Source organism: Oryctolagus cuniculus, chromosome 7, assembly GCF_964237555.1.
Source record: "Oryctolagus cuniculus chromosome 7, mOryCun1.1, whole genome shotgun sequence".
NCBI classification, from domain to species: domain Eukaryota; kingdom Metazoa; phylum Chordata; class Mammalia; order Lagomorpha; family Leporidae; genus Oryctolagus; species Oryctolagus cuniculus.
Window position 1 is genome coordinate 71962228 of NC_091438.1, and position 15952 is coordinate 71978179.

At 37.0% G+C, this 15952-nt stretch overlaps 1 long non-coding RNA gene across 1 annotated transcript; it reads left to right on the forward strand.

Annotated features, from left to right (window-relative positions):
* The first annotated feature begins 2046 nt into the window (after positions 1-2046).
* On the forward strand, positions 2047-15519 carry LOC108177702 (uncharacterized). The gene is made up of 5 exons (XR_007923970.2): positions 2047-3031; positions 5537-5747; positions 6341-6799; positions 10368-10476; positions 13553-15519. It is a non-coding gene; the product is annotated as an uncharacterized lncRNA (long non-coding RNA).
* The last annotated feature ends 433 nt before the right edge of the window (positions 15520-15952 follow it).

Sequence of the window (15952 nt, forward strand, 5' to 3'; positions counted from 1 at the left end):
ATCAGTTAGTTTATGATCAAAACTTACAGATGGTACTTACAGAAGACTAGCCAGTAGGGCATTTTTCAAGAATGTCAAGATCAAAAACTATAATTAAAGGTTATTTTGGGAAAAGTCAGAGTCCCCATCACTAACTCCACAGGGAAAAGAAAGAAAAAAAAAAAAGAAAAAATGATTTTGTGACAAAGTAATTGCTGAGAAAAATATTGTAACCCAATATTGTCATTTGAAAACAATTGAATTTCTGGTCTTTTTATTACAGAATCTTGACTTTCGAGTGATGGTTAAGGGTATGGTGTGTAAGGCTGACTTTTCCTTAAGATTGTAAGTTATCACACAATTATCAGTGTTCCACAGCCATCTTGCTTGTCACCAGTCAGTGGAGCCCATCCCTGCTGGTTTGTCTTTATGCCAGACCCTCATGATATTTAATCACCACAAGATGGAGGTCATATGCTGATAAACCTGTGATAAAGTGAAGGCATTTTCACCACTTACAAATTTACAAATGAAAATCTTATGCACTGAGGCAAAAGCAGGAAAATAATGAATATCTTTAGTTTAATTTCCATGCATCACTGCTTGTGGCAGTGAAATAAATACCAGTGTGAAGTAATAGAGTAGTTAAAGGGGTGGGTTAGTGGTTTAAAGAAGAGAATTAATATCCATGATTAAAATTGCATGGATCTTTGCCAAGGGCTGTGAAAATGTGTCAATGGTATGACTCTGTTTCACGGACAGAGAAGGAATATTGAAAATTTAATAATAATTGCTCTCTTTTATTGTATAAAACCAACCAGAGTCTTTACTCCAGAGTGTACTAACACTAAATGAATTCTGTGCATATCTGTTTTTGAAAATAATCAACTTTAATTATACATTTTTTTATGTGCTGGTAAGTTTTAAAATCTTGTTTATTTAAAAATTCATGTCAACCTACCTAATTCTTATGTCCACTGGTTCATCACTTTTATTCCCACTAATTATAATTCGATGACCAGAGTGTATTTATTAGTGTTTTATTTATTTTTTAACATTTATTTTGAGAGCAGAGGGATAGACAGAGATCCCATCAGGTTTCTCTCCAAATGCCCACAACAGCAGGAATAGGTCTATGGCTGAATCTGGGAGCTGGGAACTCATTTCAGGTTCCCTACGTGGGAGACAGGAGCGCAGTCCTTGAGCCATCATTAATGTCTTCCAGGATTTGCACCAGCAGTAAGCTGGAGGCAGGAGTTAGAGCCAGGGGTCCAAGCCAAGCACTCCAACATAGGGCAGGGGCATCTTAACTCATCTTAACTGCTAGGCTAAGCATTTGTCCCCACTACTTGTTTTAATATTTGAATCTTAAACTTATATTCTTAGAAAATAATGATAAATTCATAATGTCCTCTTGCTGTGAAAAAATGGCAAAACATATTTTAGCATTATTTATTTATACTTTTAGTTTTTTTTTTATGAATAACCATGTGTAACCTTAAATTGTAATGTAAAATTTTCATTCCATAGAGAACTAATTGGGATACAGGAAGAACATGTGATAGCAAATTTAACTGTTATTTTGGATTAAGAATACATTTGTTTTATGGTGACCAATATATACTACCATTTTGCTAAAGCAGCCCCAATATTCATATTCCCTCTATTTAAGTTGCTTTCCACCAGGCACTGGAAGTGAAATATTTAGATGAATATTTAGAAGAAAAAAACAACTATCAAGGGTATATTGTTATTTTTCTGAGAATTTTTTTTAAAGAAAGACTACTAATTTTAATTCACTCCAAAGAAAGACTCCCAAATGAAAAGCTTTCTAGATAGAAAGCTTTATTGAAAACCTAAGATAAATTTTCTAGCTAGCAAAAGCAAGTAAATCACACACAACCTTATTCGAGATTCTTGCAGTGCTATGCTTCTGTACCCTGGGCACTTGAAAGAGATGAGGACTTCCCCATTGTTTTGTTCAGAGTTGAGGACTTGGTCAGCACTCAACAAATAATAAGTCATAATGATGAGTTCTAAATCCAATTTGAAACAGTATGGGGGAAATTCAAGTGGTCCCAAGTGCCAGTGTTCTACCAGTTAATTCCGTCTGTGGAGTAGCTGCAATTCCAGATTTTTATGTTCATGAAATAATTCAAATTATTATCTTCTATTTTTAACTCCTGGATGGGTTGGAGAGATTTTCACACTGAAGATTACAGTCATGGCTTTCACCAAGCTGAAAAACAAGCTTTAATGTGAAGATCCACACAAGACCAAACTTGATGAGAAACGTGGGGTGTTGCTATGGCAATTCCATTTGCTGGAACTTTTCTCTGTTGGCTTCACTCTGACATTACATTCTAAAAAGAATCACATGAAAAGGTGTATTGGCTGTGAAGACAAATGTGAAGCCAAGAAGATGGAAATTTCTCATCTTTCCTTCTCTAGAAGACAGAACATGTAGTTATATTGTAATGCCACCCCAAATACAGTCAGAGGGCTGGCTGGAGAGTTGTCATTCTGAGATTTCATTGAAACGCTGGGGTCTATTTCTGTTTGACTTAAGTGCAAAATTGGCAGTGTCAGGGTTATGAGTGAAATTACAATGTGAAGAAAAATGCTTAGGCTAAACTGAAAAATATTAAGGTGCTGACTCCCAAGAAAAACGAAGCTCTGCTTCTTGTGATTGTGGTTGTATTACTTTATTTTTAACAGAATGTTGATATATTAAAATCTCATTTATATGTAAGCTAATAAAGCAAATGAACCCATGTTTGAACATCTCTGGTGGAGAAGGGAGTTTTGTTAACTCAATGCTGTTTCTTTGCAGATAGACCTTCCTTTTGGAGGATATTAATCAAATTGTTTTAAGCAGCCAACTCAATCAGAATCTGATTGTCAAACACTTTTTCCTGACTAATAACTTGAACTCTTCACAAACAGCACTATGAAGTAAACTGTATTATCATCTCCATTTTACATATGAAGAAAGGGAGGTGCAGATAGAAGTAACAGAACTAATGTCAATCACTGACAAGAAAGGAAATCTGTGAGTTGAATCCAGAACCAAGATCTCAATCAACGTGTTATTAAATAGACCTGGGCCAAAGTTTAATGGAGATGGGGAATATGATTCCTAAGCAATTTACTAATAGTTGGAAAAAATATATTTCATCATTATTGTGCAAACATCTTTTGCAAGCTGCAAAATGTAGCCAGTGAAGTAAGACTAGAGAAGTAATTTATCATAGAACTTTGTGGCTTAAAAATAACCCATTTTCAACTTTAGCTTTGTAATAATAGTTTACAGAGATTTCACCATATGTTGTTAGCATAAGAAAGACTTGAAAGGTTCCAGTCCCTGTCCCTGAAGAATTTATCAGTTACTTGGAGAACATAGGAAACAAGTCAAATAAGGATCCAGCTATTCAGGAGAGGGCATAAGTATATTTAGAGATTATTAGTGAGCTAATGGCTCATGTGGACTTCTATTTGATGAGCACATTTGAAAATCAAGAGATTTCATATAAAAATCTGAATTTCTAGCTTCTCCTTTAAAAGTCCAAATTTCCATAAACATGTGGCTTATTTTCCCTTTTGGCAACAATTGGCTAGAACTAGTAGAAAATTTCCATTTTAGTAGTGGTGTGTACTCTCAATTCTTCCAGATTTATCAACCTTGCTCTTTGCACTGCTGTGAAGTTCAGGGACAACTGGCATTCATCATGAAGCTGTGCCCTGATTTTTCTTGCACTATTAAGATGTGTTACTTTTTTAGCCCCTTATAGGCCTTTGAGGTGGTGTCTCCCACTGTAAAGGCATCAAAATTTTTTTGAAATGTGGATTATTAACAGGTAGGAACAAAAGACTGTCATGTAAATAGCTGCAGAGTACCTATTAATTTCCACTTCTGCTTCTGTGATGTTCTGGGAATATATTGGAGTAGCCAAAGAAAAGACTTGGAACATGAATTGAAGTTGCCACCACTACCAAATTTTTCATAGGTATGATGTGTTGCAAAACAATTTTTTTTTTTTTTTGACAGGCAGAGTGGACAGTGAGAGAGAGAGAGACAGAGAGAAAGGTCTTCCTTTGTCTTTGGTTCACCCTCCAATGGCCGCCACGGCCTGTGCGCTGCGGCCGGCGCACCACGCTGATCCGATGGCAGGAGCCAGGTGCTTCTCCTGGTCTCCCATGGGGTGCAGGGCCCAAGCACTTGGGACATCCTCCACTGCACTCCTGGGCCACAGCAGAGAGCTGGCCTGGAAGAGGGACAACTGGGACAGACTCCGGCGCCCCGACCGGGACTAGAACCCGGTGTGCTGGCACCGCAAGGTGGAGGATTAGCCTAATGAGCCGCAGCGCCTGCGCAAAACGATTTCAATATGCCTAAGACTCAAGAGTATGTTAGGTCATTGCAGTGCTGAAGTATGCTAGACATTTGCAGATAAACAGTTCCAATCCATATGCATAGAAAATACTCTGCACATTTCGAAATGATAGTGATTAAACAGAAAGAAAGTGAATAGAGGACTAAATGAGAGAGGGAAAAAGAGGGATAGGGAAGAAGGGAGAGATTCTAAGAGTTGTGAGGTCACAGCGTCTCAAATCCTTGGACATTGTTTCGGGGCTTGGCCCCTTCTAGATTTCATCTAGAAACTTACAAGATTTACTATGAATTTCGGGTCTTGTCACTTGCCTGGAAAGTCTTTGTTTTCCTGGGACTTTTAATTCATCTGATTTTTCACCTATGTAAATTTCAATATCTGATTCAAGAGGTTCATTTTCTACTAAATTTTCTTATTCTCTCTAGTGAAAGGAAATAAATTCTTCATTTACACTAGTTTAATGTGGTATAGACTTCATTTATTGAACTTAGTATATTCCATTGAAATTATGTATTTACATGCCTGTCTTCATACAACTTTGAATTCTTGGGAAGGAGTCATATTTTACTTCCTTTGTTTCTTCATCTGTCAGCATGATATAAGTAGTTGTTGAGTAAATGAATGAATACACTTTGAAATGGGAGTCACTTTAAAGTATTTATTGAAATCTTGACCTTTTAACTTGTTATATATGTAAGAGCCAAGATTTCTTTCAAAATATCTAGTTTATATAGGTAACAATATAGTTGATAAAATTAGGGTAGCATTTTGCAGTTATAAATGTTTTATATATGAATGTACTTCAAAAAATTACAGAAATGGCATTAAAATGAAATTATTTTGCTACAGAAAATATTGAAGTCTATATATATATAAAGTATCTTTCAAAAAGTTTGTGGAAAATGCATATGAGGAAAAACTCTGCTTAGGTGTCAAAATTTATTGCACCAAACGAAACATCTTTTTAATTGTACTTTCCATGAATTTTTGAAGTTCTCATAAACGCATCTATGTGTAACCTTTATATGGATATGTACCCATATTTATTAAATCATCTATAATTAGTTGAACATAGTGTTGTGTAATGTAAATATTAAGCACTCCGGGGAGCATCTGAGTAAAATGTATTGATGTCATTAAGTAATCCTTTAATTTCATTTTTATAGCTACCAGATATATCCCCCATTGCCCACCTGAGACAAGGAAGCGGTTGTAAGTCTTGCAAGGTGCTGGAGAAATATTTCTGTCTTACTGAGGTATAATGAAGAAAGTGCACAGAGGGTAGTGCTCAGCTAAACACATCCATATCAGGAGCCCCCAGGTGAAGCAACTTGAAACTAAACCAGCTCTCCAAAGCCGCTAATTTCCTTTTACAAGGTTAATCAATCCCAGATTTCTAAAAGCATAGATTTAGTTTGCCCTGTTTTTTTTTTTTGTAATTAGAATGTTTACTACATTTAAAGAATTATTGCTTACAGACTACATCCATCATGACTACATTAAAAATCTTTACATATATGTTTACTATTGACACAATCCTGAAATTATAGAAACATATGATCTGATAGACCTGGATATAAGCTGACATTTTCATAATATCTATAGATACAGAGTAGTAAGCAGAAAAGGATTATGAATGACAGAAGAGTCTTACAAATAAGAGTTCTCATCTAGCTTCATGTAAAGTAGAATGCTGTTGAGACTCCAGAGAAGTGGCAATTTCTAATTTCTTTCAGGATGACATTATTATTATTATTATTCCATTATTGTGATAAACTTATAACATGTATACAGACCTTTATCATCTCTCGGATGAAAGCAGTTATGGTTTCCGTGTCCCTTGCACAAGTTCGTGTGTTGGAGGATTCATTCTCAGGATGCTTGTGCTCGCAGGTGGTGGGAAGCGTAGTGGGTGATCTGCAGTCACTTTGTGGGAGATCTTTAATAATTCCTGTATGATCTCTTGGCAGTTCTCAAGACAGTGTTGCTATAAAAGCTGTCTGACCATGCCCAGCTCTCTCCGACTTCCTGTATGAAGATGTGATTGCTCTTGCAAGAGATTCCACTAGTGTCATCCACCATGATGCGGCACAGCCGAGAGAGCCCTTGTCAGAACTGAGAAGATACCACACCCTGGAACTTTCAGAACTGTGAGCTAAATAAATGTCTGCACTCCATAAATGGACTGCCTTGGGTATGTCATTGTGGGGACACGAAGCTAATACAGAAGCCTCTTAGAGTCTGTTGGAAGCACGCTGAAGGAGAAAAGTCAGGCAGTGACTGATGACACAACACCTATCTCAGTACTCTTGAGTCACTCTTGGAAGGAAAACGTACTAAACTGCAGTAGTAATTGGAAGCCAGAAAAGTTGGTCAAGTGCTCAGTATTAAAGCTACTCTTACAGATGAGAAGTCACACAAAGATAGAGGTTAGAGCTTTCCCAGAAAGCAATTTTTTGAAGGTTACAGATTGCATGGTATTGGACTCCCAAATAAAAACTGTTTTAAGTGGCCGGGACTTGCGAAGCAGATCAGCAGTTGTCACCGAGTGGCTAAAGAACCCCTGAGAAGCAGCCACGTGAGTTGAAGATGGTACACAGATTTATAGTAGCAGGGCTGCGTAATGCCTTTGTCAATGTACCTTCCTCAGAAGCAGAATGGTCCTTCTCCATAAAGAGTAGCCTGCTCTAGACTGCTTTTCCTCTTAAACTACTGAGTCTCACCACACAGAGTGTTGTCTTGCAGGCTGGGTTTTATCAATCAATGCTTTCTAGTGTCAGCTACATATGTCTGTGGATGGCCATTCCTGCTCAGGAAACCATTTGTTCGTTTTTCCCCTTCACCATCACCATAGCCATTCCCCAATGAAAATTCTGTCTTCAATAAACTTTAATTAATTTTCGGTTAAAAGTGTTCCTTCTCACAAAATTGAATGCTCAGAGACTGTGCCAGTATCATAGGATATTCCAAGACAGTGGAATTTGGCTGTAACTATGCATTGGTTTCAAGAGAACAGTAGTTTGAGTCTCCTCCAAATTCTAAACCTATGTTCCCAGAATCAAGGTGGAGTAAAGTTTACTCAGAATGGAGATTGTATACTTAAGGATGAACCTCCCCAGAGCATATTAAAGGACTGTATGCAGTTGGCCTCAACCAGTCACGTAACATGATAAGGTTCATTAGCATAATGGCACAAAGTGAGCAAATCCTTTCTCCCTGGAGTCCTGGAAATGGATGTTCCCCAAGCATACAAGAGAAAGTGCTTCCTCTGTGCCCTTTTGGATAATCTGTGACAGGATTTACTTTGGGGTAGAATTGTTTTTTCTGAAAGCCAAATCAATTCTTTCAGTCATTTAAGGATGTGTCAAAAAGAAACGTAATTCATTGTATGGTTTTAATTTTGATCAAACATCAAAAAACAAAAATTTACATAGTTTAGAGAAATATATATATATACATAATCTACATCTATATCTATATTCATATCTGTATATAATGTATATCTATATGTAAGGGTACTGTAAAAAATCTGTGGAAAATGCAATTAAAAGTAAGAATTTAATTTGGTGCAAAAATATTTTGAAACCTATGGATAGTTTTTTCATAATGTGTATTATTATTGAACTTTTTGAAGTACTATCATACATGTATGTATGCACAAATATATTTTAAAAGAAAATATGTAAACAAAATATATAGATGCAGAAATCTTTATATATTTTATAAAATACATCTTAAATACTTATATAAAATATATGTGTATGCTTTGTTTAAAATTTATTAAGTAAGAGACAGCATTTGGCCTGGCAGCTAAGATACCTTTTTAGACACCACATCTTATATCCAACTACCTGTATTCGAGTTGTGACTCTCCTACTGATTCCAGCTTCCTAGTGATGCACACCCTAGGAGGCAGAAGATCAAGATTTCAACAACTTGGATTCCCGTCACCCATATGGGAGACCTGGATTGAGCTACTTGCTCTGGGTTTTTGCAATCCCAGCTATTGCAGGCAGTTAGTGGATAAAACAATGTATGCGAGACCTGTATCTGTCTGTCTGTCTCTGTTTCTTTTTATGTCTCTGTTTTTTTTTTTTTTTCATCTCAAATAAATAAAACAAATGACTTTAAAAATATGTTAAAATTTTTGTAACATGGCCGGCGCCGCGGCTCAATAGGCTAATCCTCCACCTAGCAGCGCCAGCACACCGGGTTCTAGTCCCGGTCGGGGCGCCGGAGTCTGTCCCAGTTGTCCCTCTTCCAGGCCAGCTCTCTGCTGTGGCCCAGGAAGGCAGTGGAGGATGGCCCAAGTGCTTGGGCCCTGCACCCCATGGGAGACCAGGAGAAGCACCTGGCTCCTGCCATCGGATCAGCGCGGTGCGCCAGCCGCAGCGCACAGGCCGTGGCGGCCATTGGAGGGTGAACCAACGGCAAAAGGAAGACCTTTCTCTCTGTCTCTCTCTCTCACTATCCACTCTGCCTGTCAAAAAAAAAAAAAAATTTGTAACATAGAGAAGAGAGATGAAATGTAAGTAGATATTCTTCACTCTGGATCATTAGATTATAGCAGCATGAATTTTCTTCAAAAACTCAGATACAATTTTTTAATTTTGTACACAAAGCAGTATAACTTCTATAATCAAAAGTAAAAACCAAAGTATTATTTTTACAAGTGGCCTAATGAGTTATCAGTGCACCTCCTGGACTATTATTGATACTATTAAATCTCTCTGTTTGAAATTGGGTTATTCCACAAAGGGTGTTGTGAGGTAAGAGGCTCCTGGCTCTACCTTCTATATCCACTGTACAAACACTAGGAAAATGAACTGACATAGGTTTCCATATTGATTTACAAGTATTTCACCTGGTACCAATCAATAAACATTTATTGAATGAATGATCGAAGGAATGATTGAATTAAAAGCACCTAAGAATGACTAAATTTTCCAACAACTACTTGTGAAGTTTATCTTAATATGTTCTAAAATTGGTCCTGCAACAATTTTAGTTATCACCATTTTAAATTCAAAGTTTTTTTTAAAAAAAATAAGAAAATCTAAGTGAAAATTCTTTTTGATTTCTTTATTCCTTCATAGAAATATATATCATCTAATTTTAAACTCTATAGTACCATTCTATTTCAGCTAAAATAGAAGTGTCTGGTAAATCATGGAGTAAATTTTGCTATAAGAAAATGGGGAATATTTGATTCAAAGTAAGGATTAGATAATAGAGAATACACTAGGGAAATTTATTTACAAAACCAAGTTAATCTGTCTTATGGATCATCACAGTCATCATCAGTATACATAGAAAAAGAAATTTAGACATATCAATAACTCATAAAACTTTCACCTGAAACATGACCGTGTGATAATGATAAAAATAACTTCTAATAAAATATTGTATTAGTGTTTTACATAGAAAGATCAATTATGAGGTTAGTGGGGGATAGAGTAGATGTTAGGCAAGTGGTATACAGTAATTACCAAATATGATGCCTAAATGTTCACTTTTTAACAATTCGTTTACCTGTTCCCATGTAATAGTTGGTATTTTTATAGAAATCAAGCATATATCATCCACTTACAATGAAAAGCTAGCATCTACAGCGTTGGCTTCTAGATATCACTAACATACTCATTAAAAGCAGAAGTAGAAATGAATGATGAAGTTAGAGATGTCATTTATTTTCTCTTAATTGTACATCTGCCCTATAAAGACCTTCATTAGGAATCTAGTCCAGGATTTAAGACAGAATATCCCTCTACAGACAGATTCTCTCTATTGGAGTACTATTCATATGATAAATGAGCATGAACCTTTTTGTGACATGTCTATTATCAAATTAAACTGTTACTTAAATCTTGCATTGCTATTTAATTTTTCTCTCATGTATGTTTTATCTCTTCAACAGTATTGTAAGATTTGGGAAGGACATAGAACATGTATCACATTTTCCATCCCAATCATGATGCCTTTAATACATTTTCATAGGTAATCAACACTTTTTGATGGATGAGAGAAGATTCCGGTAAAGACACCAAACCTGAGGCTCGCCTACCAAATACCAGTTTGGTTTTCTATTTTGCCAATTCAATTTTGAGTGAGTACGAAGTAATTTACTCAGCAAAAATAAAAATTATGCAAATTTGGTAAGAATTTATCTTTCTCTGTTATCATCAAATGTAGATTTTCTTTCTTCCTGAAGACTCAAATAATTTACATTCTTCTATATTAATTCGTAAGTATTGCGATTTTAAAACATTTTCAAAACAACATAACCTGCAAATACTCCACAAAGACAGATTATACACTATAGATAATTAGTGGATTTCACATGAAAGTTATGAACCAATCAATGAAAATATTGTATCCTGAAACATAAACTTTCTAAATTTGATTTTATAGCCAATAAAAGTTACATTCCAAAGGAAGATGGAATTTTTACTTAATCTGTTTGTATTACTGCTATAAAGAAAGGTAAAAGTCAGAGTGATTGTGATTGGCTAAGTAGTTTCTGTTTACTGAGGAAGCAATAGTCTGTTTCAAATGCTCGGAATTTCTAGGTCTTTACATTACCTAAAATTACAAAGAAACAACTAATATTTTCTTAATAACATAGAAGAATACATGAGCAAGAACCTTCACAATATCAGACAGGAAAAAAACATATTTTTTCATGTCAAAGGGTGATCAGTACCTGTTTTTAATGGATGATTTTTTTAACCAAATAGGACAATACTATCAAAGATGCCAAATATGTATAAAATGATCTCTACAGACCTGGAATAGAAATTAGATGTAGATACTTGAAAAATGGAAATTTTATAGTTATCAATAGCCTTAATTTTCCTTCCCCTCTCTTTGAAAGAAGGATGAGCTTTAAAGAATACTCTACCTTTGAGTAGTTTTAGAATGAAGTCAAGGGACTGGTGTTACTGTGGCCTAGTGGGTTCAGCCGCTGGCATCCCATACTTGTGTTGCTCCATCTTGGATCCAGCTCCCTGCTACTGCATCCAGGAAGACAGTGGAAGATAGTTGAAATACTTGGACCTCAGCCACCTATGCCAGAGACCCAAATGGAGCTTCTGCATCCTAGCTTAGGCCTGGAGTAGCCCTGGCCATTGCAGCCATTTGGGGAGTGAACCAGCAGGTGAAAGATTGTCTCTCTCGCTCTTGCTCTTGCTCTTGCTCTCAGCCTGCCTTTGAAATAAAACAAATTGGCTGGCGCCACGGCTCACTAGGCTAATCCTCCGCCTTGCGGCGCCAGCACACCGGGTTCTAGTCCCGGTCCGGGTACCGGATTCTGTCCTGGTTGCCCCTCTCCCAGGCCAGCTCTCTGCTGTGGCCCGGGAGTGCAGTGGAGGATGTCCCAAGTGCTTGGGCCCTGCACCCCATGGGAGACCAAGAGAAGCACCTGGCTCCTGGCTTCGGATCAGCGCGGTGCGCCGGCCTCAGCGCGGCGGCCGCAGCGGCCATTGGAGGGTGAACCAATGGCAAAGGAAGACCTTTCTCTCTGTCTCTCTCACTGTCCACTCTGCCTGTAAAAAAAAAAGAAAAAAGAAAAAAAAGAAATAAAACAAATTAATAAATCTTAAAAAAATTGAAAAGTTAGTCATTATTTAAAAAAATGCAAGTCAAGACTATGGATAGTCTTTTTTTTTTTTTTTTTTTTTTTTTTTTTTTTTTTTTGACAGGCAGAATTAGACAGTGACAGAGAGAGACAGAGAGAAAGGTCTTCCTTCCGTTGGTTCACCCCTCAAATGGCCACTACAGCCAGCGCATTGTGCCAATCCAAAGCCAGGAGTCAGGTTCTTCCTCCTGGTCTCCCATGCAGGTGCAGGGCCCAAGCACTTGGGCCATCCTCCACTGCCCTCCTGGGCCTCAGCAGAGTGCTGTGCTGGAAGAGAAGCAACCGGGACAGAATCGGGTGCCCCATCCGTGACTAGAACCAGAGGTGCCGGCGCCGCAGGCGGAGGATTAGCCAAGTGAGCCGCGGCACCGGCCAACTCTGGATAGTCTTAATGTAAAAAAGACATACAACTTATACTGATATTTTAAAAGTGAATGTCCATATTTTTTGATAAAATGACAAAATGTCTGACTTCTGCCATGTTTTCAGCAAATTCTACCAACTGTGAAAAATTAAAGCTAAAGTGGCTTTCATAAAACAACAATTTAATGTTCAAAATGGATAGCAGTTAATGGTTTTTAAAAGATGATACATTTTTGAAAAAAGAATTTTAAGAGATACCTCTACACAATTGTACCAACAAAGTACTAGAGAAATGAAAGGAAAGGCTTGGAAATAAGACTATGGAATTCCATACTCTTCTTTTATTTTGTCATTGTTGATGTAAGCACTATGCACTAAGATTTAAAGAATATAACCTTGCTCATTAATCTTTCAGCTCCAACTTCCTCTTCCTATTTGCTATACATTTCCTGACATCTACCTTTTATAATAATTTTGTTATTTTCTTTTGTTCTTTGCTATCTTAAAACAAAAATTATCTTAAAATTAGTTTTCTTTCTGTAAGCATGTAAAAATGTATTCCTTTACTATTCTGGAAGAAAAATGAATTGAAATGATGTGCTGGATCAGAAACAATTATTTAAATTGCTTCAGTTTTAAACTGAAAAAGACAAAGCATATTTTCATGCAAGGCTAGCTCCTTTTAAATATGCTCCTTCAGGAATGTTGGTTACAACCTGCCTGACCAGTGTCCACTAGATGACACTGTTGTATAAGCCCAATAATGAGGTGCAAGCACTTTGACAATAACTAATTTATCATATATATATATATATATATGTATTTGGATGTTGTCAGTGTCTCTTTCAAGATGAACCTGGCTTAGCATTTTTAATTGGATATGGCTGACAACTACAACTTCACATAATTTCGGGTAAAGTTACTCTCAAAGGTTAAAACATAGGAAGAGAAAAAAAAGAAACACCTTTCACAGTATTCACATTCTTACAATAGATAAATCTTTCAAAATCTGTACATTTCACAGTTAAAATAGATTTAATTATGAATTTTAAATCGTGCCATTTTAAATCAAGTGACAGCGATTGTTCTGACAATGTTGGTTTTTCATGAGTGTTTTGTAGGTAATCTTATTTTCTTTCTCTCTTCCCTTCCCTGCATCTTCCCTCCCTCCTTGTCCCTGCAGTTCTTTCTTTCGTGATTCTGGATGGAGACCCGTTGGAGTGCAGTGCAAAAAATCAGAGGAAGAATCAATTGTCTTAAACCAATATTGTCTGTGGCACGTTGTTGCCAAGCTAGGAAACTTCAGCCTCAGAAAACTTGCAGAAAAAGACACAATCATAGTGCGCCTGTGTGGATGGAGCCATAGAAGCAAACTTTGCCTGGGATTGTGCACACATATCTGGGTATAGAGATTTTAATGTAAAATCTACTTTTCGGAAATAGCAGATAGATGAATGCGATTTTCCCAGATACTAGGATTCCTTTGTAATGCCTCGTTCTTACATCGATGCTCAAAATCACTGTTAAATTAACCTTATTTGCTGTGGTTTCAGTTTAATACGAACAGTGAAGTAAAAACACCCCGTGCTCTTTACTATCTATTACGCAACCCAATCTCATGCTGTTTACCTGGAAAACCTCTAAGGAGGAGTCAAGCTTAAAAGGAAATTACTCAAAATGTTTTGTAGCATGTGGTATGTCTCAGAGGGAAGTGATAGATATGCCACATTGGTTTGTTTTTTTGTCTTTTAAGCTGGGCTTGCTGGAGCTAGAGAAGCCGAGTGTGAGATACCTTACACTTCGGGGGCGGGGGAAGCCTTCCAAGGCAGCCACATCTGCTCCCCAGAGGATATGCTGCACCCTCCCATGCCTGGGCTTTCATTCTGCTGTGTTTTGTCAATATTCTTAACAAACAGAACTCAGATTATACCATGACAAGGTATAGAAAAGAGTAGAAAATGAACTTACATTCTAAAATTTGTTTTCGAAAATGTGCTTAAACAACTCAACACTCTCTAATAAGTACATAGTAGGAATTTGGATCAGGTGAACCTCATATATAATTAATTTCCCTTTCTCTTTTTTTTTTCATTATTCAGAGTCTGCTTTTTTTGCTTTTTTTCCTTCCTTCTGCTTACTCTAAATGGAAAACTATTTTCTCTACAATAATGCAGACAGTGAATTTTATAAGTCAGCTCTTCTATCTATATATATTATAGACTCCCATTAAGCTTTAGGTTCCAGGGTACTACATGATTGTGTGTAGATTTTTATGAAGATTAAATGTGATCATAATATTTGTGAAGCTCATGGCAATTTTTGGACATATAACAGGTGTGTAGGAAATACTACCTATAAATTGTACCTGACCCTGACCCCCAAATTTAAAAAAGCCTCAGGGGACATAGGTGTTAGGAAACAATTCAATTTAATAATAGATTATCAAAAGTGGTGACGTTGCTTCAGCCATCAGTTAACATCAAGGGCATAAAGACAGGAGTACAACAGTGAAAATGTCATTCATCTGGAAAGAAGAGAATTAGGAAATAATGTTATATGCAAAACTGAGAAAAAAAGAGATAATATTGTAGCAAGAGGAATTGCCATTTCTTGAGTGTATGTTGGGTACTAAGCACTTTCTGTGATTCTCTCTTTTATTGACTCAGAACAAATGTGCAGAGGTTTTATGATGGTCTACAATTTCTATTGGAGGAAACTGGGGCTCCTGGAGTTGGAGAATCAAGTTCTAGTTATGTCCGTTTAAATCACAAAGCACTTTCCAATGTCCTTAGGAAACCTTTCTCCCAATGCTTACATCTCTGCAATCACACACTGATACATGTGATGTTTGGGCCGGCGCCGCGCCTCACTAGGCTAATCCTCTGCTTGTGGCGCCGGCACCTGGAATTCTAGTCCTGGTTGGGGCGCTGGATTCTATCCCGGTTGCTCCTCTTCCAGTCCAGCTCTCTGCTGTGGCCTGGGAAGGCAGTGGAGGATGTCCCAAGTGCTTGGGCCCTGCACCGGCATGGGAGACCAGGAGAAGCACCTGGCTCCTGGCTTCAGATCACTGCAGCGTGCCAGCCATGGCAGCCATTTAGGGGGTGAACCAACGGAAGGATGACCTTTCTCTCTGTTTCTCTCTTTCACTAACTCTGCCTGTCAAAAATAAATAAATAAAAAAAGTGATATTTGAAAATTTACTTGAGTAAACAGAATGCATTTTTGTGTAAGAATAATATTTTAATGCTAATTAGTGATGCATCCAACTGTTAATTCCTGTATTCCTCAAAATGTAGATTATCTGTAGACTATAGAATATCCTGTACTCTTACAAGATAGTCATCAGAAAACAGTATCTTCTTAACACCAAATTAAACAGCTAAAGGCATGCCATCTTTTACCCTAGCAGCAAAAAGTCATGTCTCTTTCCTCACCTCATGGATAGATTTAATCTCCGTGAAGATGAAGGTGAATAATAGGGCTCTCAAAATATTAACAGAATGTTGTAGCAGTGCTGCTAATTGTGAACTGTTTGTAAAATGAGTGATCATATCTGATGAAAATGAATGTATGTTGTAGCAGA